This window comes from Centrocercus urophasianus, unplaced genomic scaffold (assembly GCF_019232065.1).
Source record: "Centrocercus urophasianus isolate 14NV4802_14NV808 unplaced genomic scaffold, USGS_Curo_1.0 seq_9, whole genome shotgun sequence".
Lineage (NCBI taxonomy): Eukaryota > Metazoa > Chordata > Aves > Galliformes > Phasianidae > Centrocercus > Centrocercus urophasianus.
In genome coordinates, this window is record NW_024885532.1 from 32,530,668 (window position 1) to 32,536,104 (window position 5,437).

A 5,437-nucleotide genomic window follows, 5' to 3' on the forward strand; every position below is an offset into this window, starting at 1 on the left:
AAAGGAAGGAAGGAAGGAAGGAAGGAAGGAAGGAAGGAAGGAAGGAAGGAAGGAAGGAAGGAAGGAAGGAAGGAAGGAAGGAAGAGACATCATGTATTCAAGTCTACTTTGAAGGAAAGTATGAGGAAAGTGTTCAGCCAAGGTCCTAACAACTGGTACACCCCATAAAGTACAATTGATTTTGCTTGTGAATTTGAGCGTTCCCACATGTGCTGGGCAGCCAGCATATGTCATTCTGTGCCTGATCAGAATTGCTGGACTGGGGAAATTTACACTGTGAGAAGGGAGTAGAACGTAAGCAGAGCTCTCTCAACAAATGTAATCGTCACTGATTAAACTTAGCGTTACTAGGGAACCATAATAAGATGACATTAAATAGTCATTGACTCATTTCCCAATGAGCAATGAGAACTGAAAGGGTTACCATATGTCATTAATTTAAACAATATCAGAGGGGCCTCGTAAGAAAGAGAAATTACTAACATGAGTAATCTGTACATATATTCAAGTCAGTTTTCTTCTGAATCTTGAGATTTTTGCGAATAAAAGGAATAAATATTTTAGAAATTCTGTTTTGTTACTAAAATGTTATTCTCTTGAATGGGACTGTAATTGTGGAGGAGACACCTAAGGTCGATAATTACTTTATCTGTCTCCTCGGGTAGATAATTACTGAGTTGAGACATGAAATATCACTATGTCAGTAATTAAATGAACTAACACTGACTTTGATATACAGGTATGAGGACCAGACTCTTAACTAGCATAATAAATAGGATATCTTCATCCAGTTAGGTACTGTACAACCGCATTGATTTACAGCCATTGGAGAATGAGACAATGTAGACTAGAGCTATTTTTAGAAGGCACTCTCTGGAAGAAACCATTATAATAAGGCCAAATTCTACACCCCTTACTCAGATTCAGTCTCAATGGAATTAAGAGTAAGAATAAGATGTGGCCTATCTTCTGAGAATTATGTGTGAGAGAGGGAACATAAATTCTGATGCAGCTTAATAAGAATGACTTTTTGATCTATGTGCATACGTGTGTCAAAACCAATAGAAGATAGGTTAAATTTTAAAAGCAATGGTTCTTCAAACACAACAAGGCCTAGCCAAAAAGACAAGAAACAAATTCAAGACAGAGATGGTAACATAGTTTTCCCTCTCTTATTTGACAGCTGCTTGTTTGAGGATCTGTCATATGGAAAATATGTGAACGTGATGAAACATCTGTTAATGTATCTCTGCTCCCATTCAGCTCCTTAAAAGCAAAAACTGTAGGCTTGTTGCTATTTTCAATAGTGCCCAGACACTTGTTCTGTGCATTGTATCACGGGAATGGCAATGGCTTAGGGCTGCCTGCCTGCTTGGGGCTGGAATGGCAGCACACTTCAAAGTCATCTCAGGCACGCGGGGTAACACAAAAACAATGTCTTAAAACAGTGTGTAATCCTAAAAAGAGCCATTCCAGAGGATTTCCATTTCAGAATAGTTAGCATGATGATATCTAAATGCACACACAGCTAGTTTAGCCTGAAGTTTAGTTTTGCTTGGTAAATAATTACTGGCCTAGCTGCCTTTTTTACCTCTTTTCATATAACTAGGCAGCTACTTCTCTGTTTTGTAGTATATGGTATTTGTATCTGCTGGAGACACTGGTAAATTATTCCTGGCATTTGTTACAAGGGCTGCTCTGAAAGGCAGATGTTGGTGGTATGGCAGTAGAGACTGAACCCTCCCAGCAGTAATTTGTTACATGTTGTTGCAGTGTGACAGATGGCAGCAGAGGAGCAGTGTGACACAATGGTGTCTCACATGGAAGTGTAGATGAAGCAAATCTGTGTAATTGAATTCCTCAATTTGGAAAAAATGGCACGCATATGCATTCATCAATTCTTGTTGAACGTTCATGGAGACCAAACAGTGAATGTGAGCACAGTGAGGTGGTGGGTGGTGCATTTCAGCAGTGTCAACAGCAGTGTGAAAGACAAGCCATGTTCTGTACAGCTACGCACAGCTGTCGAACCACAAAATAAAGAGCATCACAATAAACTCATTAACATGAATCATCTAATGGTGAAGATTGCTGAAAAATAGTGCTCTGTAGCTGAGAATTTGTTCTTCCGAATTGTCTTATGCCCTTTGTATCTTTTGAAGTTTCTATGGAAATAAATAGGAGGCATTACTTTTGGACCAAGCTTCTACTCAGTTCTTTACTACAGAAACAGGGGAAGTGTTAGCAAACTGAGTGCAGTTAGGAAAAAAAACAAGAAGGCTCCTTCTTCAGACAGAAAAAGGGAATAAAAGCAAAGAGTCCAAATGCTTGTTTCTGTTGGCTTTAGCAATAGCCAAGCAGCTTCACAAACTTAATAAAAAGTGCTCTTTTCTCCTTAATGCCCATAAAATATATATCCCTGTACAGAAACAGCAATTCCATACCAGACTGAGATTGCAATGAAATAGTATATTGGTTGAACAGAATGTTATTTTTCTACTGACAGACAAGGAACTTTATGTTATTTCAAAATCTATTACTCAGTATATTCTCATTTGTCTGTTTTTTCACAGCCTGTAGACACAGCGGTAAGCATGCTTAGCCACATTAGGAAATTTTGTTTTTTAACCTGAAGATGAGATGACAATCTGCCTCAGCTGCTGTCACAATCTTTCGTATCAAGATGATATGTTTATTCTTGAGCATTTACACTGTGGTAGAGAACGTCATAAAGGATCTGAGTTATAAATGTTAGTTTTGATTGAATATGACACTGCAAATAAACATACCAATATACTCTGTGACTTCATCATCCTCTTGGTTCTGCAGCTGATATTGCCGAGCACCTGCTGCCATAGAGCTGAACATCATAGAATCATAGAACACCTTAGGTTGGAAAGGGCCTTAAAGATCATTGAGCTCTAACTCTCTGCTGAGTTCAGGGCTGCCACATGCAAGCCCAAGATGACCAGGGACCCATCCAACCTGGCTTTGAGCACCTTCAGAGATGGGGCATTCTCTGGGCAGCCTATGCCAGCATCTCACCACCCTCTGAGTAAAGATCTTTTTTCCTAACATCCTAAACCTAACCTAAATCTCCCCTAAAGCCATTCCCACTTGTTCTACCACAATCTGCCTGTGCAAAAGATCATTCCTCCTCTCGCTTACAAGCTTCCCTTAAGTACTGGAAAGTAGCAGTGAGGTGTCCCCAGAGCCTTCTCCGAGGTAAATAAAATCAACTCCCTCAATGTTTCTTCATAGGAGAGGTGTCCCAGTGTCTGATCATCTTTGTGGTCTTCCTCTGGACCCACTCCAACAATTCCACAACTTTCTTGTGTCAGATAGGGCCTCAATGAAGACAAAGCAGAGGGATGCAACCCCCTCCCTCTCCCTGCTGGCCACCCCTCTCTTGATGCAGCCCAGGATACTGTGGGCCTTCCAGGCTGCAAGAGCACACTGCTGGCTGATGTTCAGCTTTTCCTCCATCAGAACCCCCAGGTCTTTCTCAACAGAACTTCTCTCAGTGAATTCTTCTCCCCGTCTACAGACGTATCTGGGATCGCTTTCACCCAAGTGCAACACCTTGCATTTGGACTTATGAAATCTTATTAGGTTCTCAGATAGGCATATAGGAAAATAGCCTGGAATACCAGCCTGTAAGAGTAGAATTTTGGTATGAAACCACACTGCCACAGAAAAAAAATAAAATAAAAAAAAATAATAATAAAAAAAATATTCAGGAGAAGCAAACAGAGAAAGCAACAACAACGAGAGTTTATATTCTCAGTAAAATCTGTTCTACCCAACTGTCATACATCTTGCTTAGCAAAACATGGCAGCAGAGAAAGAGAATCACACAAAATGTCTATGATCATACTTAGATAGGCCAGGAAGACTTCTTTTAGAGAGCAGTCTTAATTGTGCTGCTGCCATTGTGAAATGGGCAAATCTCATACAATGACGAAGGTGGAAAAATCAGACTGAATGTCCATGTCAGTGCCTTTTGTTTTTACTGCTTTGGATGTGCATTTTGCAGAGCCATAAAATCATGGAAAAACCTACCAAACAACCAAACATTCTTCTTTAACCCTTTGGCACTGGAAAAGGAGTGTCTGGAAATCTTGACATTTAGCGTCAAGGGTATCAAAACAAAATAAAACAAAAAAAAAAAAACAGCTCACAACCCTCAAAGTCTGGCAAGAGAAGTGAAGAACATAAAAGCTGTGAAAATGAGGCTAGCGAGACAAAAATGAGGAAAAGGACTGGCTCTAGAAAATACTAGGTCTCTGGCTGATTTTTTAACAGATACAAAGAAAGATATTAAAAAAAAAAAAAAAAGTTGCATTTCATTATTTCTTCTTTGTAAAAGTAGGACTTAAAGCAGAAAATGAGGAATTCATTGGATTGCTAATAAATTAACAGTGAACTAGTCTTGTCTTATCATAATGTTCCCCCATTCTAGTCAAAGAAAATGTTCCAGATGAAGTGAGTTCAGAAAGTGTTACTGAGCATTTTAAGGTCATTTTACATCCCAAGCATGAAAATCCAGTAGGATTCAAACAGTTTAGAGACTCTGTCTTCAGAATAAAAGAAGAAATAATCTTTATTTTGACATTGTGTCAAAATAGAAAAAATTAGGTGGTAATCTCCCTTCTAGCTCTCATAGACAATCATAATAATGATCCAGTTGCTCACGTGAAATCAATATAACTGTGTATAAGTCCAGCAGTAGAAAATTTGCACCAGCAATACTGAGTATTTGCTTATTCATAAAGTTGATTAAATTTAGGCTTATACTTTTACATGTATGTGTGTGTATGTAGGCACATACAGAATCACAGAACTGTTTGAGCAGGAAGGGATCCTTAAAGGCCACCTAATCCAACTTCTCTGCAATGAACAGGAACACCTTCGGGTTGATCCAATGGATCAGAGCCTTGTCCAACCTGACTCTGAATATCTCCAAGGAACAGGGCATCCACCACCACTCTGGCCAACCTGTTCCAGAGCCTGACTACCCTTATAGTAAAAAGCTTTTTTCTATACCCAACACACATCCCCCCTCTTTCTGGTTGGAACCATTTTCCCTTGTCCTATCACATCAGACCCTGCTAAGGAGTCTGTCTCCTTCTTTCTTACAACCACTCTTTATATACTGAAGGTCCACTCGTAGATATCCCAGGATTCTTCTCTTCTCCAGGCTGAACAGCCTAGCTCTCAACCTGTCCACTTAGGTAGGTGTTCCATCCCTTGGATCATGTGGCCCTTCTCAGAATGCACTCCAACAGGTCCATGTCTTTCTTGCACTGAGGATTCCACAAGTCCTTGACTTTAACAAGATATTTTGTGTGCCATATTTGTTGTCTAGTTCCTGCAATTGCCAAACTAGTCACGTGGAGAGGAGAGGAGAGGAGAGGAGAGGAGAGGAGAGGAGAGG